The 26330-nt window shown below is 43.2% G+C and overlaps 1 pseudogene; it reads right to left on the reverse strand.

Moving 5' to 3' along the window:
- Positions 1-12711: 12711 nt before the first annotated feature.
- Positions 12712-13572, reverse strand: LOC121842795 (annotated as a pseudogene).
- Positions 13573-26330: the final 12758 nt, after the last annotated feature.

The raw sequence follows: 26330 nt of genomic DNA on the forward strand, positions 1-26330 counted from the left end.
GTGCATGAGGCAGATGTGGTGTGACTCCATCAGGTGGAGTTATGATCAGGAAGGAGAGAGCAGGGACCGTGAGAGGCAGACCCTCTGCTGAGACTAATGTCGTGTTCAAAATAACTGGGAACTCGGAAATCCCTCACTTTTGACTTCAGTGCGTTCAAGACAACTGGGAACTCGGACAAAAAGTAAGCAAGCAGGAAACTCAGGAAACTTTCTCAGGAAACTTTAGACTTTCTGACCTGAAGATCACTGACGTCATGATTTGACCTTGTTCTTTCCCAAGTTTCCACAATGACCATCGGATGCAGGTATCATCAGTCCAGCGAAATAAAAAAGCTTATTATTTAAATGTATGCTCTGCAGAGCCTGGCAAGTGCTACACCAACTGATCTTTTGTTATCAAAGCTCGAACTTTGAAATGGAATATGGTCTGAGAATAGCAATATTGGCAGGCCAATCATATAGCCAATATGCTGTGATCATGTATTAGGGCTACTGCTCAAACCTCATTCCTACAGAACTGATTTTATTCAATTAAAATTGTTACATTTTTTTAAGACACTATGAAAAAGAAATCTGAGCGGCAGATCATGGGTTTGCTTTTTGACTGCGAAAGTGATCTTGCTCAGAAAAGGTTGGTGACCACTTGATTTAGAGTAAACTAGACTCACTTTGCTTTGTGCTGATACTGTTACACATTCTCAGTGTAAGAAATTAACACTTACCGTAAAATAATTTGGGGGTGTTTTTTTAACACCTGTGGTGTAAAGCCTAATTTGCAAATTTCCTAGGTGTCTTTTCTTTTTAAGTGAATTGTAGAGTTGCCACCCATGGCTGTTTTTGGTAGTTACAGAGACATGCTTATTGAATTACTTCCCTTTTAAAGGCATGTGGTTATCCCCAAGTGAGTATCTAGGCGAATACTATCATTACAATTAAACTCTATGAGAATACAACAGATACATCATAAGACCATAATTTGATGGCCTAGTCTTACCCTAATACAGTAGTGTTAGAAAACTCCTGGTTTACAGGCCACATCTGCCCTGCAAGTCACATTATGCTGGCTGGCAAAGTGATGTGTAATCATTTTTGGAATCCAGCCAGAGTTATCCAACAGTTGAGATTTTTAATCAACCTTCATTCAGAATGACTAAAAGGATTAAGAACTCCGGTAATGGAGACTACCTCAACCATTTAAATGGGAACAACCATTTCAGCAACGGGTACAATAAATCTAACTAACTCATTGGATTAGTTTAGACAAATGTATGTTATTTATCTTTGAGTAGAATAAGATGAATCAATCCATCAATATACATTCAAAACAATGATATTAAAAACAATCCTAAAAAAATAACTTGCAGTAGAGCATGCTGGGAAATATGATAATGAGGGGTGTGGTTTTGATGGGACTGTTTAACTCTCCAAAGTGTACAACAATATTCTGGTTACTAACACCAACACGGGTTTATTTTACACCACTGAATGTTAATTTCACCCTTACAGAATGAATGTATCTCCTGAATCAACACTACAAAATAAACACTGGCCAATTTGATGTGGATGCATACAGACACAGCCACAGGTACAGCAGTCCCATTTGGAGAACAGCTGTGGAGGGTTTTTATGATCCACAGGTTGTTCATTATGTATCTATGGAGCTATAAAATTAGCACCCATTCCCTATATAGTGCACTATCTTTGACCAGGGCCGTCTGTAATTGTAATGAATAGGGTGCCATTTGGAATTTAACTCTGATAATTATAGGGATGTTAGCCGTGTATTCAGGCCCTGGCCCAGCTCTCATTAGAATGCAAAACGGAGCATTCCGCTCTCAATAGAATGCAAAACGGAGCATTCCGCTCTCATTAGAATGCAAAACGGAGCATTCCGCTCATAAAACATAAAAGGACTTTAATTAAATTATTAAACACAAAATGGTTGATTCAGGGTAGCGTGTAAATCATGCTATATGTGGAGCCCTTACTAAAGATAGTTAAAAGCTTACTTTAGCATAATGTATTCACATCAGGTAGTTGCCCATACACCTGTGACAGTCAAAATAAAGGAAACACTTGAGTAAATGAGGGATACAAAGTAAATTGAAAGCAGGTGCTTCCCCACAGGTGTAGTTAATTAAGCAATTAACATCCTTAGGGTCACGTATAAAAATGCCCAGTTGGTTTTAAATATACTTATTATGCATCAAAGTTAATGGAATCACTCAAATGTACTTAAGTATCACAAGTAAAAGTATAAATAATTTCACGTTCATTATGTTAAGAAATCCAGACGGCACAATTTTCTATTTTTTATTGACGGATAGCCAGGGGCACACTCCAACACTCAGACATAATTGTGACCTGATTCAGGAAACTATAAGTATGAAGTCACCACTTCACAGGAGAGCTGTTGGAATCAAAACGTGTTTTCTGTCAGAAATGCCTTCTGGAACATGTGAACTTCCATGTGCCTTAATAACAAACTGGTATGCCATCTGTAAATACCAATACAATTGTTAAATTACGAGCCTAGTTAGTTGAGCCACAGAAAAAGTTGGCAACCTTCCCATTAGCCATGATTGGCTGAGATAATGAGTGAGCTGGGCAACCCGAGAGAGGAGTTCGGATTGGTTTGCCAAAGAAGTTTGTCAGTCTGTGTTGGTAATCCTGTCGAACTCTGCTTTAAAACATTTTTTATTGTGTAGTGGAGCTGCATAAGTGTGGCTCTCCACTTTCTGGAGAATCAAGTTTTGAAGTCAGTGGAAGTATGATAGCTAAAGGGATGGAGAAAACACCTGTCTCCAGATTACTTCTTCAAACTGAGGGCAACCGTGGGATGGCATTGCTGACAGGGAGACGTGTCCATGCACGATGATATATACAGGTCAAATATATCACGTTTTCTAATTTTTGACAGTGATTTCATTTCAAATTAAAGTTTACTGTTAGCTAGCTTGCTAATGTTAGCTGGCTGGCTCCCTAGCCAATGTTATTGATTTTTTCCCACAGCCGTGTGATGTTCTAGTTAGAGCCTAATGTTAGCTAGCTAACATTGAACATGGTTGGTTAGCTCCCAGCATTTTGTTGTTGGGGATAGGAGGCAGTATTTTCACTTTGGATGAATTGCGTGCCCATAGTGAACTGCATCAAACTCTGTCCTAGATTGCTAATATATGCATCTTATTATTACTATTGGATAGAAAACACCCTGAAGTTTCTAAAACTGTTTGAATTATGTCTGTGAGTATAACAGAACTCATAGGGCAGGCAATCTTCCAAACAAGTTTTGAAATTCTGAAAGTTGGGGCAACTTTGATGTCATCGCCCCCTCCTTTCCCAACAAGATATGGATCTGGAAACACTTCCTATGCCTTCCGCTAGATGTCCTCATTCAGTAGAAAGTGTAATGGAGCATTTGCTGTGAACTTTGACCTAATGGGAGGGAAAATAGTCGGTGTCGCAACAGAATGCCATTTTGCTTTGGCGCATTTCTCTGTGAGTGCTACGGCTGTTCCAATCAGCCCCAGATGAAAACGAATGATCCGGTTGGAATGTTATTGGATATATATGATTATAACATCCTGAAGATTGATTCTGTACTTAGTTTGACCAGTTTATTTGACCTGGAATATATCTTTTGGAAGTTTTCATGCAAGTTATCTTGGACCAGCAGTCACTTTTTGGGCACGTGAGCTGAAAATGACAGCAAATGCAGCTACTTGGACACTAGTATTGGACATTATGGAACAAAACAATGATTTATTGTGGAACTAGGACTCCTTGCACTACATTCTGATGAAAGATCATCAAAGGTAAGGGAATATTTATGTTGTGATTTTGTATTTCTGTTGACTCCAACATGGTGGAGAAATATTGTTACGTCTGCGCGCCGTCTCAGATTATTGCAATGTTAGGCTTTTTCCGTACCGTTTAAAAACAATCTGACACAGCGGTTGCATTAAGAACCAGTGTATCTCTAATTATATGTAGAACATGTTTAATTCTTTTTAGAATGAGGCTGTAACATAACAAAATGTGTAAAAAGTCAAGGGGTCTGAATACTTTCTGAATGCACTCTATACTTCACGTTCTCTGGTCATAGGAACAACATGACTTTGTGCATGAGGCAGATGTGGTGTGACTCCATCAGGTGGAGTTATGATCAGGAAGGAGAGAGCAGGGACCGTGAGAGGCAGACCCTCTGCTGAGACTAATGTCGTGTTCAAAATAACTGGGAACTCGGAAATCCCTCACTTTTGACTTCAGTGCGTTCAAGATAACTGGGAACTCGGACAAAAAGTAAGCAAGCAGGAAACTCAGGAAACTTTCTCAGGAAACTTTTAGACTTTCTGACCTGAAGATCACTGACGTCATGATTTGACCTTGTTCTTTTCCCAAGTTTCCACAATGACCATCGGATGCAGGTATCATCAGTCCAGCGAAATAAAAAAGCTTATTATTTAAATGTATGCTCTGCAGAGCCTGGCAAGTGCTACACCAACTGATCTTTTGTTATCAAAGCTCAAACTTTGAAATGGAATATGGTCTGAGAATAGCAATATTGGCAGGCCAATCATATAGCCAATATGCTGTGATCATGTATTAGGGCTACTGCTCAAACCTCATTCCTACAGAACTGATTTTATTCAATTAAAATTGTTACATTTTTTTAAGACACTATGAAAAAGAAATCTGAGCGGCAGATCATGGGTTTGCTTTTTGACTGCGAAAGTGATCTTGCTCAGAAAAGGTTGGTGACCACTTGATTTAGAGTAAACTAGACTCACTTTGCTTTGTGCTGATACTGTTACACATTCTCAGTGTAAGAAATTAACACTTACCGTAAAATAATTTGGGGTGTTTTTTTAACACCTGTGGTGTAAAGCCTAATTTGCAAATTTCCTAGGGTGTCTTTTCTTTTTAAGTGAATTGTAGAGTTGCCACCCATGGCTGTTTTTGGTAGTTACAGAGACATGCTTATTGAATTACTTCCCTTTTAAAGGCATGTGGTTATCCCCAAGTGAGTATCTAGGCGAATACTATCATTACAATTAAACTCTATGAGAATACAACAGATACATCATAAGACCATAATTTGATGGCCTAGTCTTACCCTAATACAGTAGTGTTAGAAAACTCCTGGTTTACAGGCCACATCTGCCCTGCAAGTCACATTATGCTGGCTGGCAAAGTGATGTGTAATCATTTTTGGAATCCAGCCAGAGTTATCCAACAGTTGAGATTTTTAATCAACCTTCATTCAGAATGACTAAAAGGATTAAGAACTCCGGTAATGGAGACTACCTCAACCATTTAAATGGGAACAACCATTTCAGCAACGGGTACAATAAATCTAACTAACTCATTGGATTAGTTTAGACAAATGTATGTTATTTATCTTTGAGTAGAATAAGATGAATCAATCCATCAATATACATTCAAAACAATGATATTAAAAACAATCCTAAAAAAAATAACTTGCAGTAGAGCATGCTGGGAAATATGATAATGAGGGGGTGTGGTTTTGATGGGACTGTTTAACTCTCCAAAGTGTACAACAATATTCTGGTTACTAACACCAACACGGGTTTATTTTACACCACTGAATGTTAATTTCACCCTTACAGAATGAATGTATCTCCTGAATCAACACTACAAAATAAACACTGGCCAATTTGATGTGGATGCATACAGACACAGCCACAGGTACAGCAGTCCCATTTGGAGAACAGCTGTGGAGGGTTTTTATGATCCACAGGTTGTTCATTATGTATCTATGGAGCTATAAAATTAGCACCCATTCCCTATATAGTGCACTATCTTTGACCAGGGCCGTCTGTAATTGTAATGAATAGGGTGCCATTTGGAATTTAACTCTGATAATTATAGGGATGTTAGCCGTGTATTCAGGCCCTGGCCCAGCTCTCATTAGAATGCAAAACGGAGCATTCCGCTCTCAATAGAATGCAAAACGGAGCATTCCGCTCTCATTAGAATGCAAAACGGAGCATTCCGCTCATAAAACATAAAAGGACTTTAATTAAATTATTAAACACAAAATGGTTGATTCAGGGTAGCGTGTAAATCATGCTATATGTGGAGCCCTTACTAAAGATAGTTAAAAGCTTACTTTAGCATAATGTATTCACATCAGGTAGTTGCCCATACACCTGTGACAGTCAAAATAAAGGAAACACTTGAGTAAATGAGGGATACAAAGTAAATTGAAAGCAGGTGCTTCCCCACAGGTGTAGTTAATTAAGCAATTAACATCCTTAGGGTCACGTATAAAAATGCCCAGTTGGTTTTAAATATACTTATTATGCATCAAAGTTAATGGAATCACTCAAATGTACTTAAGTATCACAAGTAAAAGTATAAATAATTTGACGTTCATTATGTTAAGAAATCCAGACGGCACAATTTTCTATTTTTTTATTGACGGATAGCCAGGGGCACACTCCAACACTCAGACATAATTGTGACCTGATTCAGGAAACTATAAGTATGAAGTCACCACTTCACAGGAGAGCTGTTGGAATCAAAACGTGTTTTCTGTCAGAAATGCCTTCTGGAACATGTGAACTTCCATGTGCCTTAATAACAAACTGGTATGCCATCTGTAAATACCAATACAATTGTTAAATTACGAGCCTAGTTAGTTGAGCCACAGAAAAAGTTGGCAACCTTCCCATTAGCCATGATTGGCTGAGATAATGAGTGAGCTGGGCAACCCGAGAGAGGAGTTCGGATTGGTTTGCCAAAGAAGTTTGTCAGTCTGTGTTGGTAATCCTGTCGAACTCTGCTTTAAAACATTTTTTATTGTGTAGTGGAGCTGCATAAGTGTGGCTCTCCACTTTCTGGAGAATCAAGTTTTGAAGTCAGTGGAAGTATGATAGCTAAAGGGATGGAGAAAACACCTGTCTCCAGATTACTTCTTCAAACTGAGGGCAACCGTGGGATGGCATTGCTGACAGGAGAGACGTGTCCATGCACGATGATATATACAGGTCAAATATATCACGTTTTCTAATTTTTGACAGTGATTTCATTTCAAATTAAAGTTTACTGTTAGCTAGCTTGCTAATGTTAGCTGGCTGGCTCCCTAGCCAATGTTATTGATTTTTCCCACAGCCGTGTGATGTTCTAGTTAGAGCCTAATGTTAGCTAGCTAACATTGAACATGGTTGGTTAGCTCCCAGCATTTTGTTGTTGGGGATAGGAGGCAGTATTTTCACTTTGGATGAATTGCGTGCCCATAGTGAACTGCATCAAACTCTGTCCTAGATTGCTAATATATGCATCTTATTATTACTATTGGATAGAAAACACCCTGAAGTTTCTAAAACTGTTTGAATTATGTCTGTGAGTATAACAGAACTCATAGGGCAGGCAATCTTCCAAACAAGTTTTGAAATTCTGAAAGTTGGGGCAACTTTGATGTCATCGCCCCTCCTTTCCCAACAAGATATGGATCTGGAAACACTTCCTATGCCTTCCGCTAGATGTCCTCATTCAGTAGAAAGTGTAATGGAGCATTTGCTGTGAACTTTGACCTAATGGGAGGGAAAATAGTCGGTGTCGCAACAGAATGCCATTTTGCTTTGGCGCATTTCTCTGTGAGTGCTACGGCTGTTCCAATCAGCCCCAGATGAAAACGAATGATCCGGTTGGAATGTTATTGGATATATATGATTATAACATCCTGAAGATTGATTCTGTACTTAGTTTGACCAGTTTATTTGACCTGGAATATATCTTTTGGAAGTTTTCATGCAAGTTATCTTGGACCAGCAGTCACTTTTTGGGCACGTGAGCTGAAAATGACAGCAAATGCAGCTACTTGGACACTAGTATTGGACATTATGGAACAAAACAATGATTTATTGTGGAACTAGGACTCCTTGCACTACATTCTGATGAAAGATCATCAAAGGTAAGGGAATATTTATGTTGTGATTTTGTATTTCTGTTGACTCCAACATGGTGGAGAAATATTGTTACGTCTGCGCGCCGTCTCAGATTATTGCAATGTTAGGCTTTTTCCGTACCGTTTAAAAACAATCTGACACAGCGGTTGCATTAAGAACCAGTGTATCTCTAATTATATGTAGAACATGTATCTTTAGTCAAAGTTCATGATGAATATTTCTGTTATCTGGCGTAGCTTTCTATAATTCCTCCGGATATTTTGGAGGAATTTCTGAACATGGCATCAATGTAAACCGAGATTTGTGGATATAAAAATGCATATTATCGAACAAAACATAAATGTACTGTGTAACATGTCATATGACTGTCATCTGATGAAGATTTTCAAGAGGTTAGTGATTCATTTTATTTCTAATCCTGCTTTTGTGATTTTATCTTTGGCTGGAAAAAATGGCTGCATTTTTTCTTTGGTTTGGTGGTGGTCTAACATAAATATATGTTGTGTTTTCACTGTAAAACATTTTAAAAATCTGACATGATGGGTAGATGAACAAGGTGTTTATCTTTCATTTGAGGTATTGGACTTGTTAATGTGTGAAAGTTAAATATTTCTAAAGAATATTTTTGAATTCCCTACGCCACCTTTTCAGCTGAACGGGGGTGTGGAGGTGGAGTTCCCTGAGGGGAATTCCTTGCCCCCTTAACTAGCTAATGTTAGCTGGCTGGCTCGTTAGCTAACGTTACGTGACGTGTGTACAACAACCATTGAGTATGGCCAGTGTCAGTAAACGTCTGCAGAAAAGTGTAATAAAATTGCTGCCAGCTGAGTTTGTTAGGCTGTTTTCATGTTATCCAGATGTAAACTAATCATCGGCCAGAGCGTGAAGTGTGCACTTCGAGAGCAACGCGAGATGGGTGGGGCTAAAGTTTAGGGTGAGAGTGTGAACGATGCTGAATGGCTGTAGACAAAGAAGAGCTCTTCACTAGATAGCAAAACAGGCAATTTTCTCAAAAGTGAGTTTACAAGTTGATCAACTTTCAAAGCTGAACTACCTTCCCATTGTTCCTCAAATGCAGTGTATGATGTACCATTTTGTAGCTCTGAGTCTCTCCTTTTATGTAATGTAAAAAACGCAATTTCAAATGTTGATACATAAGACCGAATCCAGGTGGTGAGTCACGAGTTACAAACGAAGCATTTGCGTTTAGTGAGTCCACCAGATCAGAGGCATTAGGGATGACCAGGGATGTTGAATTTGACAATTTTTCTGTCAAAATATGACGAGTACTTTTGGGTGTCAGGGAAAATGTATGGAGTAAAAAGTACATTATTTTATTTAGGAATGAAGTGAAATTAAAAGTTGGCAAAAATATAAATAGTAAAGTACAGATACCCCAAAAAATAGTTACGTAGTACTTGTGCCCTTAACAGATTGCCCCGGGCTTGCGACTGTCTAGATCCCTGTTTGATTCTGTTTCCATCTTCCCTGTAACCTGCACTGTCTGGAACTGTGAGGAGTTACAGCATAGCTTACGTTGCTACCATGACAAAGACCAAAGCCAGTGGGAGTATCATTGAGGTCAGTGGTGTCTCTCTACCACAGGTGAAGGATCTTTAGAACAAACCAAAATATTTCTGCACGCATTTGTTACAACAACAAGAAAATAGCTTCGAGTGTTATGTTGAAATAATGGTGGAGTCAACTAATAAACATTATTTGACGACCTGAGAGGTGCAGGACCTGAAAAACAGTTTGCAGTTCTCCCAGGTTCAGCTCCATGAGTTTAAACAGGAAAACGGCAAGATGACAGAAATCTGTTAGGTCATTGAGAGAGGACATCAGTTCTGTATGTGAATCCATGATAACAATGGCGAAGAAATCAGATTACCTTGAGCGACAATCAAGGCGGAACAACGTTGTGGACGGAATTGCAGAATCTCCACATGAGACCTGGACGGAGTCTGAGGACAAAGTGAGGGAAATGATCTCAGAGAAACTGAAGATGGACCACAGGAAGATTGAGGTGGCGCACGCCCACAGGACTGGAAAACCCACCACTGGCACAGGTGACAGGACTAGGACGATAGTGGTCAAGATCCTGAGGTTCAAGAACAAGGTAGCTGAGTAACTACTCAGGAAAAGGGCTGAAAATAGCCCATATTAATATATGTAGCCTTAGAAATAAGGTTAATGAAATCAATAACTTGCTAATACCAGATAACAGACATTTCTTTTTTCTTATTTTTGTTGTCGTGCTTTAACCCCAAACACAACTGATTGCCTCAAATGGATTAAGAACGAAAGAAATTCCACAAATGAACTTTTAACAAGGCACACCTGTTAATTGAAATGCATTCCAGGTGACTACTTCATGAAGCAGGTTGAGAGAATACCAAGAGTGTGCAAAGCTGTCACCAGGCTACTTTGAAGAATCTGAAATATAAAATATATTATGATTTGTTTAACACTTTTTAAGGTTACTACATGATTCCATGTGTTATGTGTTATTTCGTAGTTTTGATGTCTTTACTATTATTATACAATGTAGAAAATAAAAACCCTTGAATGAGTAGGTGTGTCCAAACCTTTGACTGGTACTGTATAGATATGGGGCGGCAGGTAGGCTAGTGGTTAGAGCATTGGACTAGTAACCGAAAGGTTTCAAGATTGAATCCCCGAGCTGACAAGGTAAAAATCTGTCATTCTGTCCCTGAACAAGGCAGTTAACCCCACTGTCCCTAGGCTGTCATTGAAATAGGCCACCAAGTGCTAACAGTCAATATCTAAATAATATGTGTGAAATGCTTAATAGTGTATGTGATGTAAACCGAGAGGTCTACTTTATTGGGGACCTGAATATTGAATATCAAGCTGTCCGCTCAATAGGAGGCTTCTCACTGTAACCAGTAATCTGGTTCAGGTTACTCATCAAACGTCCAGGGTGTTTACAAACACTACAGGAACAAGATCATCCACATGTATGGATCACATGTTTACTAATGCCGCAGAACTTTGTTCCAAATTGTCTGCATAGTCAACTTACACACAACTTTGACACACACACACACCCCACCAGACGTGTCACCAGAGGTCTTTCACAGTCCCCAAATACAGAACAAATTCAAGAAACAGTCAAGTATTATATGGATCCATTATTGCATTAAACTCCCTTCCATCTAATATCAAATCTGGTTAAAAGAAAACACCAAAAAAACCTACATAGACAGGGCTAAACTCCCTTCCATCCCATATTGCTCAAAGGAACATCAAACCTGGTTAAAAGAGAACACCACGGCACAATGCCTCTTGCATATTTGACTTAGATACACAAAAGTATGTGGACACCTGATTGTCGAACATCTCATTCCAAAATCATGGGCATTAATATGGAGTTGGTCCCCACTTTGCTGCTATAACAGCCTCCATTCTTCTGGGAAGTTTTTCCACTAGATGTTGGAACATTGCTGTGGGGACTTGCTTCCATTCAGCCACAAGAGCATTAGTGAGGTCGGGCACTGATGTTGGGCGATAAGCCCTGGCTCGCAGTCGGCGTTCCAATGAATCCCAAAGGTGCTTGATAGGGTTGAGGTCAGGGCTCTGTGCAGGCCAGTCAAGTTCTTCCACACCGATCTCATCAAACCATTTCTGTATGGACCTCGCTTTGTGCACGGGGGCATTGTCATGCTGAAACAGGAAAGGGTCTTCCCCAAACTGTTGCCGAAAAATTGGAAGCACAGAATCATCTAGAATTTCATTGTATGCTGTAGTGTCAAGATTTCCCTTCACTGGAACTAAGCGGTCAAACCTGAACCATGAAAAACAGCCCCAGACCATTATTCCTCAACCGAATTTTAAAGAAGTTCCCAACGAACATTTATTGTGCTGAAGTTGCTTCAAGAGGCAGTTTGGAACTCGGTAGTGTGTGTCACAATCGAGGACAGAGAGTTTTTATGCGTTACATGCTTCAGAACTTGGAGGTCCTGTTCTGTGAGCTTGAGTGGCCTACCACTTCGGCTGAGCTGTTGTTGCTTCTAGATGTTTCCACTTCCCATTAACAGCAATTACAGTTGACCGTGGCAGCTCTAGCAGGGCAGAAATTTGATGAACTGACGTGTTGGAAAGGTGGCACCCATTGACAGTCACTGAGCTCATCAGTGAAGGCCATTCTACTGCCAATGATTGTCTATGGAGATTGCATGTCTGTGTGCTCGATTTAATACACTTGTCAGCAACGGGGTGGCTGAAATAGCTGAATCCACTGATTTGAAAAGGTGTCCACATACTTTTGGCCATATTGTGTGTGTATTGTTATGCAGTCTATGTGAGCCATTTTAAAATGTATGTAGTTTTGTCCTTGAAATGTTCTTGTCTATTAATGTTCTATATTATGTCATGTTCTGTGTTGGACCCCAGAAAGAGTCGCTGCTACCTTCGCAACAGCTAATGGGGATCCTAATAAAATACCTAGAATCTCTGCCAAGGTGCCATTGAAGCTGTTCTGGTGGATCGTGGCGGCTCAGTGCCTTACTAAGAAACTTTATTTTGGTGTTTCGTTTGTTTTGTAGATTACCTGTAGATTGGAGCAGCCTGACCACAGCCAAACCAAATACAATGAAACAAACTAACTTTGTTCCTAGATCCATGTAAAGCAATCACAAATACTTCGGCACACAATACAACATTTGTTGGTACAGGTCTCTCTATAGTAAAATAGATCTATGAACTCAATGGAATGGAACTTTTTTAATAAAAAGGAAGGAACCGTCTCTCTTACCTGCCCTGCACCTTGATATCAGAGATGGCGTAGAAGTATCGGGACAGGTTGTTCTCATCTACCATGGTGGCCCCGGTGGCCGGTTTCAGCAGCCGTATCCTCAGGTCCGTCACCGTGAAGAAGTCCCGGAGGTTCCTGGTGGTGTCCAGTTGACCGTACAGCGATGCCATGTTGTGCAGCCGCGGTCCGGCGAACAGCGCGAACCGATCCTTGATCTCGAAACGGACGGTTTTATCATACTTCCACACGTAGCCTCGGGAGTAGTCCTCGGTGCAGATGATGTCAAGGAGGGTTCGCTGGGTCAGCTCGTTGACCGTCTTGGGCTCCATGGTGAAGGCATCGAGGCAGTCGGTAGCGTAGAACTGGTAGGGGTCCAGGTTTTACCGTAGTCTAACGATTTCTCCAGAAGCATCTGCTCAGGGCGGCCAGACTCGAAGGTGAGGATGATGTCGTCCGTCAGCTCGATAGTTTTGTTCCAGGACAGCGTGATGTTGACCTCCAGGGGTTTGGGGAACGTATTCCATGAACTGGATTGCCAGAAGGTTGTGGGGTTGCGTCCCTCGAAGTCGAACATGAGCTCCGGGGGGTGGGCCAGTTCATCTGTGGAGGCGTCACACTCGTTGTTGCACATGTAAGGGTTTTCCTGTGAGAGAAACAGAGGTCAAAGACTGAAGAAATACCAGGTTCATTCAGCATCATTATGAGACATTATAAGGGCGTCATAAGGGCCCACTCTGCTTATGACAAGTCTCACAATGTATTGTAACTGCGTCGTAATGCATTATAACTATTGACTAGAAGTACAACTGGGAGGGAAACAACGGCATAATAATCTTCCAATTGACTAACCCTCTTCGTCATTACACCATGCATCCTGAACACTGTCTTTTCCATGCATCCTGTACACTGTCTTTTCCATGCATCCTGTACACTGTCTTTTCCATGCATCCTGTACACTGTCTTTTCCATGCATCCTGTACACTGTCTTTTCCATGCATCCTGTACACTGTCTTTTCCATGCACCCTGTACACTGTCTTTTCCATGCATCCTGTACACTGTCTTTTCCATGCACCCTGTACACTGTCTTTTCCATGCATCCTGAACACTGTCTTTTCCATGCATCCTGTACACTGTCTTTTCCATGCACCCTGTACACTGTCTTTTCCATGCATCCTGTACACTGTCTTTTCCATGCATCCTGTACACTGTCTTTTCCATGCACCCTGTACACTGTCTTTTCCATGCACCCTGTACACTGTCATTTCACCACCCCTCTCCTCTACTAACAGTGTCCCCTACTACTAGTAGAGAGATAATGAATCCGTCCATAATTCCATAGGGAGTCTCTTCTTCACCTTCCATCCTCTACTCCTGCATTCCCCACCACTTGTTCTCCCCAGGATGCCTCCGGTCTCATCTACTCTACCAACCACATTGACTGTTGTGTTGGGTATTCCTGCTGTTCCTCTAATATAGATGGGTTGAGGAATCTTCAATGACTACCTCTTATGAAACACATAGCTGAGAAACATACATATTTCATGAGCCTTCATCTGCACAGCACTGCCTGTACCACCGAGACTCAACACGACTCTGTGTGTGTGTGTTCTTTGTGTGCGTATGAGTGTTTGAGAATGAGAATGCATTAAACACACTCACATTGACATTCATCTCTCACCTCTACCTCCTCTGCAAAACAATGGGGCCAGCCACAGATGAGACTTTGATACAATATAAAACATTCGTTAGCTCTGTATTTATTTCAGTGTACTAATGTCGGCCATTTTAAAATGTACAAAGTACTTAGCACTTGAAATAGCAGTATGATCATGAGATTGTGATACAGCCAAAACACATTCAAACCAGACGTCATGTTTAACTGAAAGGGAATTGCTTGATCTGATGTTGAAATTCATGCTTCGTAAAACAGCAGGTGTAGACTAACAGTGAAATGATTACTGACAGGTCCTTTTCCAACAATGCAGAGTTAAAGATACAAATCAATAAAAATACCAAGTTAAAAAAAAAAATGTAAAAAAAAATGAAATAGAAATATTGACACAAATAAATACACAGTAAATAATGAATCACAATAACAAGTAAACAAATAACATGGCTATATACAGGAAGTACCAGGTAATAACATGGCTATATACAGGAAGTACCAGGTAATAACATGGCTATATACAGGAAGTACCAGGTAATAACATGGCTATATACAGGAAGTACCAGGTAATAACATGGCTATATACAGGAAGTACCAGGTAATAACATGGCTATATACAGGAAGTATCAGGTAATATCATGGCTATATACAGGAAGTACCAGGTAATAACATGGCTATATACAGGAAGTGCCAGGTAATAACATGGCTATATACAGTGAGTACCAGGTAATAATATGGCTATATACAGTGAGTACCAGGTAATAACATGGCTATATACAGAGTATCAGGTAATAGCATGGCTATATACAGAGTATCAGGTAATAACATGGCTATATACAGAGTACCAGGTAATAACATGGCTATATACAGTGAGTACCAGGTAATAACATGGCTATATACAGTGAGTACCAGGTAATAACATGGCTATATACAGGAAGTACCAGGTAATAACATGGCTATATACAGGAAGTACCAGGTAATAACATGGCTATATACAGGAAGTACCAGGTAATAACATGGCTATATACAGGAAGTACCAGGTAATAACATGGCTATATACAGTGAGTACCAGGTAATAATATGGCTATATACAGTGAGTACCAGGTAATAACATGGCTATATACAGAGTATCAGGTAATAGCATGGCTATATACAGAGTATCAGGTAATAACATGGCTATATACAGAGTACCAGGTAATAACATGGCTATATACAGTGAGTACCAGGTAATAACATGGCTATATACAGTGAGTACCAGGTAATAACATGGCTATATACAGTGAGTACCAGGTAATAACATGGCTATATACAGTGAGTACCAGGTAATAACATGGCTATATACAGTGAGTACCAGGTAATAACATGGCTATATACAGTGAGTACCAGGTAATAACATGGCTATATACAGTGAGTACCAGGTAATATCATGGCTATATACAGTGAGTACCAGGTAATAACATGGCTATATACAGTGAGTACCAGGTAATAACATGGCCATATACAGTGAGTACCAGGTAATAACATGGCTATATACAGGAAGTACCAGGTAATAACATGGCTATATACAGGGAGTACCAGGTAATAACATGGCTATATACAGGAGTACCAGGTAATAACATGGCTATATACAGGAGTGCCAGGTAATAACATGGCTATATACAGGGAGTGCCAGGTAATAACATGGCTATATACAGGAGTAACAGGTAATAACATGGCTATATACAGGGAGTAACAGGTAATAACATGGCTATATACAGGAGTAACAGGTAATAACATGGCTATATACAGGAGTACCAGGTAATAACATGGCTATATACAGGGAGTAACAGGTAATAACATGGCTATATACAGGGAGTAACAGGTAATAACATGGCTATATACAGGGAGTAACAGGTAATAACATGGCTATATACAGGAGTAACAGGTAATAACATGGCTATATACAGGAGTAACAGGTAATAACATGGCTATATACAGGAGTAACAGGTAATAACATGGCTATATACAGGAGTAACAGGTAATAACATGGCTATATACAGGGAGTAACAGGTAATAACATGGCTATATACAGGAGTAACAGGTAATAACATGGCTATATACAGGAGTACCAGGTAATAACATGGCTATATACAGGAGTACCAGGTAATAACATGGCTATATACAGGAGTACCAGGTAATAACATGGCTATATACAGGAGTAACAGGTAATAACATGGCTATATACAGGAGTACCAGGTAATAACATGGCTATATACAGGAGTAACAGGTAATAACATGGCTATATACAGGAGTACCAGGTAATAACATGGCTATATACAGGAGTACCAGGTAATAACATGGCTATATACAGGGAGTAACAGGTAATAACATGGCTATATACAGGGAGTAACAGGTAATAACATGGCTATATACAGGGAGTAACAGGTAATAACATGGCTATATACAGGGAGTAACAGGTAATAACATGGCTATATACAGGGAGTAACAGGTAATAACTTGGCTATATACAGTGAGTAACAGGTAATAACATGGCTATATACAGGGAGTAACAGGTAATAACATGGCTATATACAGGGAGTACCAGGTAATAACATGGCTATATACAGGGAGTCCCAGGTAATAACATGGCTATATACAGGGAGTAACAGGTAATAACATGGCTATATACAGTGAGTAACAGGTAATAACATGGCTATATACAGGAAGTACCAGGTAATAACATGGCTACATACAGGAAGTACCAGTACTGAATCGATGTTTAGGGGTACAAGGTTGAGGTAGCAATCTGCACATAGGCACAGGTAGTGACTAGGCAACAGGATAGATAATAGACTGAGCTGTAGCAACACCATATGTGGAGCAGTTGTAATTGTGTGTGTGTGTGTGGACATGTTTAACTAGTCTTGTGGGGACCAGAAATTTGACCAACTGTGGAATATTTTTGTTGGTCCTCACAAGGTCAAATGCTATTTCTAAGGGGTTTAGGGTTAGAATTTAGTATTAGGGTTAGAATTACTGTCGGTTGAGGGTTAGGGTTTGGATTATGGTTAGGTTTTTGGGTTAGGGTTAAGGTTAGGGTAAGAGTACAGGTTAGGTTTAGGGGTTAGGGTTAAGGTTAGGGTAAGAGTACGGGTTAGGTTTAGGGGTTAGGGGTTAGGGTTAGGGTAAGAGTACGGGTTAGGGGTTAGGGTTAGGGTAAGAGTACGGGTTAGGTTTAGGGGTTAGGGTTAAGGTTAGGGTAAGAGTACGGGTTAGGTTTAGGGGTTAGGGTTAAGGTTAGGGTAAGAGTACAGGTTAGGTTTAGGGGTTAGGGTTAAGGTTAGGGTAAGAGTACGGGTTAGGTTTAGGGGTTAGGGTTAAGGTTAGGGTAAGAGTACGGGTTAGGTTTAGGGGTTAGGGTTAGGGTAAGAGTACGGGTTAGGTTTAGGGGTTAGGGTTAAGGTTAGGGTAAGAGTACGGGTTAGGTTTAGGGGTTAGGGTTAAGGTTAGGGTAAGAAGACGGTTTAGGGGTTAGGGTTAAGGTTAGGGTAAGAGTACGGGTTAGGTTTAGGGGTTAGGGGTTAGGGTTAGGGTAAGAGGACGGGTTAGGTTTAGGGGTTAGGGGTTAGGGTTAGGGTAAGAGGACGGGTTAGGTTTAGGCGTTAGGGGTTAGGGTTAGGGTAAGAGGACGGGTTAGGTTTAGGGGTTAGGGTTAAGGTTAGGGTAAGAGTACGGATTAGGTTTAGGGAAAATACAATTTTGAATGGGACTGAATTGTGTGTTCCCACAAGGTTAGCTGTCAAATCAAATAACATTATATTGGTCACATACACATTTTTTTTTGTCAGATGTTATTGCGGGTGTAGCAAAATGCGTGTGTGATGTAGTGTGTGTGTGTGTGTAGTGTGTGTGTGAGTGTGTGTGTGTGTGTGTGAGTGTGTGTGTGTGTGTGAGTGTGTGTGTGTGAGTGTGTGGGTAGAGTCGGTGCAAGAGAGTTAGTTCAAAAAAGGGTAAACGCAGGTGGAGCCATTTGATGAGCTATTTAGCAGTCTTATGGCTTGGGATTAGAAGCTGTACAGGGTTGGTTGCAGACTTCGATACCACTTGCCATGCGGTAGCATAGAGAACACTTTTGGGTCTTGGTAAACAGGTAGTACAGGAGCGGACTAAGCAGCCCTGAGGGGCCCCCGTGTTGAGGGTCGGCGTGGAGGATGAATTGTTGTCTACTGCTAGCATTTGAGGGCAGCCCGTCAGGAAGTCCAGGATTGGACTTAATAGGAAAAACACCCAATCGAGACTCAGCAAGTAATAAAGCAAGAAATATACTATGTGTAAAATGGAAAATCCCCAAAAATGCATGTCGACAGAATTATGACTATACCCGCTAATGATCAAAATCCAGAAAAGAGCTGTTCAATCTACAGCCACGTAAAGGGAAGCGATGCCCACACATTCCACCACAAAGCCCTCACCTACAGAGAGATGAACCTAGAGAAGAGTCCCCTCAGCCAGCCGGTTCTGGGGCTCTGTTCACAAACACAAATAGACCACACAGAGCCCCAGGACAGAAACAGATTTGGACACAACCAAATCATGAGAAAGCAAAAAGATAACTATTTGACACACTGGAAAGAATCAACCCCAAAAAAAAAACTGATCAAATTCCAATGTTCTCTGTCCCTAAACAGAGAGTACACAGTGAGAGTACACAGACCTGACCACTGTGACAGACCCTAAATGAAGAAAACCCTTGACTATGTACAGACTCAGTGAGCATAGCCTTGCTATTGAGAGAGGCCGCCATAGGCAGACCTGGCTCTCAAGAGAAGACAGGCTATGAGCTGCACTTCCTAACCTCCTGCAAAATGTATGACCACATTAGAGACACATTTCCCACAGATCACACAGACCCACAAAGAATTTGAAAACAAATCAGACATTGATAAACTGCCATCTCCGTTAGGTGAAATATTGCAGTATTTATTTCCCTTTTGTTCCATTTGCTTTGGAAATGTCAACATACTCTATGTTTTCCATGCAAATAAAGACCCTTGAATTGAATTGAAGAGAGAGAGAGCTTTCATGATGAGAGAGTGAATGTCCTCTTGTATTTGTATCTCATTTGATGTCATGGCCAGACACTGGGATGAGTGCTCTTCAGAGACATAAGTGTATGTGCGTGTGTGCTTCCCTGAAGCCTTATTCAAAGACACAATGAAATACCCAAACTGTCCATGGCTAATGAAAAAAAAAACAATTTCCCCTCTCGAGCGAACCGAGATCCACGGCACAGTGACAGCAAAATAAATAAAAACAGACAGAAAATAAACTGTGAAGTGCTGTGAGATTCCATCTATTATTATTGTATTTCTTATGGACTGGCTCACGATGACTTCTACCCCTCAGGGAGGTTATCAGTCAAGTCATCTGAGCAGGATATACCGTTGACTCTTTATCACCAATAATAGCTCTTTATTATCTAGCCACTGGAGGTAGACTGGAGACCTGAGAAACACTTCCCCAATCCAGACTTGTCACTCGTCTTGCTATAGATGTTTTTCTGCATGGGTGGATACAGGGCCATCATAACAAATCAACCTTAACATCCTAATATGGAGGAACATGCAGCAGTAGTGGATAGATAGGTATTAATACAAAGGTCAGGACCTCTCACTGGTTCCAATGGTGGTTATTTGACAACAAAACATGACCTTATGAAGATCGATAACCCTCTCTGGTCACTACACACCGTTGGGCTCAAATGCTGTAAGATACAGACTCGGCACTGGAGGAGACTATTGGAAAACGATAAGCTCTCTGGTCACTACACACCGTAGGGCTCAAACGCTATAAGATACAGATTCGGCACTGGAGGAGGCTATTGGAAAATTATAAGAGCTCTCTTTGTTCTGTCCTCTCCTGCTGGCCACTGCTAAGAATGAGAGAGGGAGGATAGTCTGAAACTCTCCCAACAAATCACGAGGCAGACATTCCAGAACGTCACAACCTTTAGAGTAGTTTTTAGTTAAGGTAGTTGATGCAAACTAGTCACATGCGAAATGCACTCATTAAACATGTACCTCTCTGACCTTCGTCTTGCTATTTTGTATTTTATAAAGAAAAATAGTCCATTGAAACCAGACCCCAGTCACTGTGTTGCCTAGGGAGAGGAGGAAGGACAGAGCAGAAAAGGTATGACCATATTAGAGACACATATTTTCCTCAGATTACACAGACCCACAAAGCATTTTAAAACAAATTCAATCTTTATTCAACCTGTTATACAGCATTGTGTTCGAGACCACCTAAAATGAGACTTATTTAAGACCAAGACAGGAGGGGGGGAAAGACAGAGTCAAGACCGAGACTGGGCGGGGGACAAGGTGTCTGAGACATAGTCAAGACCGAGACCGGGCGGGGACAAGGTGTCTGAGACATAGTCAAGACCGAGACCGGGCGGGGGACAAGGTGTCTGAGACATAGTCAAGACCGAGACCGGGCGGGGGACAAGGTGTCTGAGACATAGTCAAGACCGAGACCGGGTGGGGGACAAGGGGTCTGAGACATAGTCAAGACGGGGGACAAGGTGTCTGAGACATAGTCAAGATGGGGGACAAGGTGTCTAAGACTTAGTCAAGACGGGGGACAAGGTGTCTAAGACTTAGTCAAGGCCGGGGACAAGGTGTCTGAGACATAGTCAAGACCGAAACCGGGTGGGGGACAAGGGGTCTGAGACATAGTCAAGGTGGGGGACAAGGGGTCTGAGACATAGTCAAGGTGGGGGAGAAGGTGTCTGAGACATAGTCAAGACAGGGGACAAGGTGTCTGAGACATAGTCAAGACCGAAACCGGGCGGGGGGACAAGGGGTCTGAGACATAGTCAAGGTGGGGGACAAGGGGTCTGAGACATAGTCAAGGCGGGGGACAAGGGGTCTGAGACATAGTCAAGGGGGGGGACAAGGGGTCTGAGACATAGTCAAGACGGGGGGACAAGGTGTCTGAGACATAGTCAAGACGGGGGACAAGGTGTCTGAGACATAGTCAAGACGGGGGACAAGGGGTCTGAGACATAGTCAAGGTGGGGGACAAGGTGTCTGAGACATAGTCAAGACCGAGACCGGGCAGGGGACAAGGGGTCTGAGACATAGTCAAGATGGGGGACAAGGGATCTGAGACATAGTCAAGGCGGGGGACAAGAGATCTGAGACATAGTCAAGCCGGGGGACAAGGTGTCTAAGACTTAGTCAAGGCCAGGGGACAAGGTGTCTGAGACATAGTCAAGACCCGAAACCGGGTGGGGGACAAGGTGTCTGAGACATAGTCAAGACCGAAACCGGGTGGGGGACAAGGTGTCTGAGACGTAGTCAAGACCGAAACCGGGTGGGGGACAAGGGGTCTGAGACATAGTCAAGACAGGGGACAAGGTGTCTGAGACATAGTCAAGACCGAAACCAGGCGGGGACAAGGTGTCTGAGACATAGTCAAGACAGAGAGGGGGGACAAGGTGTCTGAGACAGTCAAGACGGGGGACAAGGGGTTTGAGACATAGTCAAGACGGGGGACAAGGTGTCTGAGACATAGTCAAGGCGGGGGACAAGGGTCTGAGACATAGTCAAGGCGGGGGACAAGAGATCTGAGACATAGTCAAGGTGGGGGACAAGGGATCTGAGACATAGTCAAGGTGGGGGACAAGGGATCTGAGACATAGTCAAGGTGGGGGACAAGGGATCTGAGACATAGTCAAGGCGGGGGACAAGAGATCTGAGACATAGTCAAGGCGGGGGACAAGGAGTCTGAGACATAGTCAAAGTGGGGGACAAGAGATCTGAGACATAGTCAAAGCGGGGGACAAGGGGTCTGAGACATAGTCAAGGCGGGGGACAAGGTGTCTGAGACATAGCCAAGATGGGGGCAAGGGGTCTGAGACAGTCAAGGTGGGGGACAAGGGGTCTGAGACATAGACAAGGCGGGGGACAAGGGGTCTGAGACATAGTCAAGGCGGGGACAAGAGATCTGAGACATAGTCAAGGCGGGGGACAAGAGATCTGAGACAGTCAAGGTGGGGGACAAGGGGTCTGAGACATAGTCAAGGCGGGGGACAAGGGGTCTGAGACATAGTCAAGATGGGGGACAAGGTGTCTGAGACATAGTCAAGACGGGGGACAAGGGGTCTGAGACATAGTCAAGGTGGGGGACAAGGTGTCTGAGACATAGTCAAGACCGAGACCGGGCAGGGGACAAGGGGTCTGAGACATCGTCAAGATGGGGGGACAAGGTGTCTGAGACATAGTCAAGACCGAGACCGGGCGGGGGACAAGGGGACCGAGACCAGAAAAATGCAAATACCATAATAAGATTCTTGCTCGTTAGCCTGGGCCTTCCAGCCTAGCCTTCCAGTCATGGGCAATGTTAGCAAGTTAGCCTTCTTTATCTAGCTATTGAACTTCAGAGTAATTCTGCCAAGATGGGTTCTAACAAGGCTATCTGATCTGGGATCAGTACTTATCAGTTTGTATCTCCGTCAGAGTAATTCTACCAAGCTGGGTTCCAACAAGGCTATCTGATCTGAGATCAGTACTTATCAGTTTGTATCTCCGTCAGAGTAATTCTACCAAGCTGGGTTCCAACAAGGCTTTCTGATCTGTGTTCAGGGAGACACACTGACTGCATAGTGTAGGTGACGTTACTTAACCAGAAAGGTGGTGGGTTGAGGCAGTTCTCAGCTAATGGCAGTGGTGGATAGAAAGAGAGAGCTCCTGGGAGGTGAGACAGGGGAGTGTACAGAAAGAGAGAGCTCCTGGGAGGTGAGACAGGGGAATGTACAGAAAGAGAGAGCTCCTGGGAGGTGAGACAGGAGTGGACAGAAAGAGAGAGCTCCTGGGAGGTGAGACAGGAGAGTGGACAGAAAGAGAGAGCTCCTGGGAGGTGAGACAGGGGAGTGGACAGAAAGAGAGAGCTCCTGGGAGGTGAGACAGGGGAGTGGACAGAAAGAGAGAGCTCCTGGGAGGTGAGACAGGGGAGTGGACAGAAAGAGAGAGCTCCTGGGAGGTGAGACAGGGAGTGGTGGATAGAAAGAGAGAGCTCCTGGGAGGTGAGACAGGAGAGTGGACAGAAAGAGAGAGCTCCTGGGAGGTGAGACAGGGGAGTGGACAGAAAGAGAGAGCTCCTGGGAGGTGAGACAGGGGAGTGGACAGAAAGAGAGAGCTCCTGGGAGGTGAGACAGGGAGTGGACAGAAAGAGAGAGCTCCTGGGAGGTGAGACAGGGGAGTGGACAGAAAGAGAGAGCTCCTGGGAGGTGAGACAGGGAGTGGTGGATAGAAAGAGAGAGCTCCTGGGAGGTGAGACAGGAGTGGACAGAAAGAGAGAGCTCCTGGGAGGTGAGACAGGAGTGGACAGAAAGAGAGAGCTCCTGGGAGGTGAGACAGGAGTGGACAGAAAGAGAGAGCTCCTGGGAGGTGAGACAGGAGTGGACAGAAAGAGAGAGCTCCTGGGAGGTGAGACAGGGGAGTGGTGGATAGAAATAGAGAGCTCCTGGGAGGTGAGACAGGAGTGGACAGAAAGAGAGAGCTCCTGGGAGGTGAGACAGGAGTGGACAGAAAGAGAGAGCTCCTGGGAGGTGAGACATGGAGAGTGGACAGAAAGCGAGAGCTCCTGGGAGGTGAGACAGGAGTGGACAGAAAGAGAGAGCTCCTGGGAGGTGAGACAGGAGTGGACAGAAAGAGAGAGCTCCTGGGAGGTGAGACAGGAGAGTGGACAGAAAGAGAGAGCTCCTGGGAGGTGAGACAGGAGAGTGGACAGAAAGAGAGAGCTCCTGGGAGGTGAGACAGGAGAGTGGACAGAAAGAGAGAGCTCCTGGGAGGTGAGACAGGGGAGTGGTGGATAGAAAGAGAGAGCTCCTGGGAGGTGAGACAGGAGTGGACAGAAAGAGAAAGCTCCTGGGAGGTGAGACAGGAGTGGACAGAAAGAGAGAGCTCCTGGGAGGTGAGACAGGAGAGTGGACAGAAAGAGAGAGCTCCTGGGAGGTGAGACAGGGAGTGGACAGAAAGAGAGAGCTCCTGGGAGGTGAGACAGGAGTGGACAGAAAGAGAGAGCTCCTGGGAGGTGAGACAGGGAGTGGTGGATAGAAAGAGAGAGCTCCTGGGAGGTGAGACAGGAGTGGACAGAAAGAGAGAGCTCCTGGGAGGTGAGACATGGGGAGTGGACAGAAAGAGAGAGCTCCTGGGAGGTGAGACATGGGGAGTGGACAGAAAGAGAGAGCTCCTGGGAGGTGAGACAGGGGAGTGGACAGAAAGAGAGAGCTCCTGGGAGGTGAGACAGGGAGTGGACAGAAAGCGAGAGCTCCTGGGAGGTGAGACATGGGGAGTGGACAGAAAGAGAGAGCTCCTGGGAGGTGAGACGAGTGTTTTTATAATGTTGTAACAACACATAATAAACCAATTAAAACAAGTCCCATAATGGTAGTGAATGGGGGGATTCTAAACTGATCAATGGAATGGTTTTAAGATGGCCAAACATACAATGGTTCATTTAGAAATTTGATTTTACATTTTAGGACTCCTTTAAGCTATAAAAAAATATATATATTGAAAAAGATATTTAATTTGTCCTTTTACTTCTATAGCCCAGAGTAACACATTGAATAACACATTCATAAATGGCAAAAAAAGATTCCAAGTCATGATCTCTTTTCTAGAGAGCTGCTGCCTATGTTGTCTGACATAATCACTGTTATAGTAGTTCTTCAAAGTAAATAAGGCATATTTCTATGACTGCTGAACGCCAACTATCCATCTCTTAGATCATGTATTTTCAGGTAGAGATACCTTGTGAAGCAACATCTCTATATTCCCTCTCCATCGCACGTCTTCTGTCTCTTCTCACCCTCCTTGTGCAATGGAGTATGGTTATAGGAGTTAATTATCACGTTTTCTGTGCTAAACTATGTAGTGTAAGGGCCTGTTGGAAACTCACAACTCACTACCACATCGCACAGTTTGGGCTTGATCTGATTTATTTAAATGGAAGTCAATTAGTTGTTTAAAAATGGAAATGTAGTGCTCACCTCCTCACCACCTCATCCCCTTACCTCACCATCTCACCACCTCACCTCAACCACCTCACCACCGCCCCACTTCATCACCTCCCCTCACCACCTAACCTCATCACCTCCCCTCACCACCTCACCACCTAATCTCAGAAACTCACCACGTAATCTCACCACCTCCCCTCAGCCTCTAATCTCAACGCCTCACCACCTAATCACCTCCCCTCACCACCTAATCTCAGCAACTCACCACCTCACCACCTCCCCTCACCACCTCACCTCACCACGTCCCCTCACCACCTCACCACCCCCTCACCACTTAATCTCACCACCTCACCAACTAACCTCACCACCCCACCCACCACCTAACCTCACCACCTCACCTCAACCACCTCACCACCTAACCTCACCACCTAATCTCACCACCTCACCACCTAATCTCACCACCTCATCACCTCACCAACTCCCTCACCACCTCACCATCTTACCACCTCACCACCTTATCTCACCACCTCACCACCTCCCCTCACCACCTCACCACTACCACCTAACCTCACCACCACCACCTAACCTCACCACCTCACCACCACCACCTAACCTCACCACCTCACCACCACCACCTAACCTCACCACCACCACCTAACCTTACCACCTAATCTCACCACCTCACCACCACCACCTAACCTCACCACCACCACCTAACCTCACCACCTCACCACCACCACCTAACTTCACCACCTAACCTCACCACCTCACCATCACCCTCTAACCTCACCACCTCACCACCACCACCACCTCCCTCACCACCACCACCTAACCTCACCACCTCACCACCACCACCTAACCTCACCACCTCACCAACTAACCTCACCACCCCACCCACCACCTAACCTCACCACCTCACCTCAACCACCTCACCACCTAACCTC

The sequence above is a fragment of the Oncorhynchus tshawytscha genome, unplaced genomic scaffold (assembly GCF_018296145.1).
Source record: "Oncorhynchus tshawytscha isolate Ot180627B unplaced genomic scaffold, Otsh_v2.0 Un_contig_10910_pilon_pilon, whole genome shotgun sequence".
Taxonomy (NCBI): Eukaryota; Metazoa; Chordata; class Actinopteri; order Salmoniformes; family Salmonidae; genus Oncorhynchus; species Oncorhynchus tshawytscha.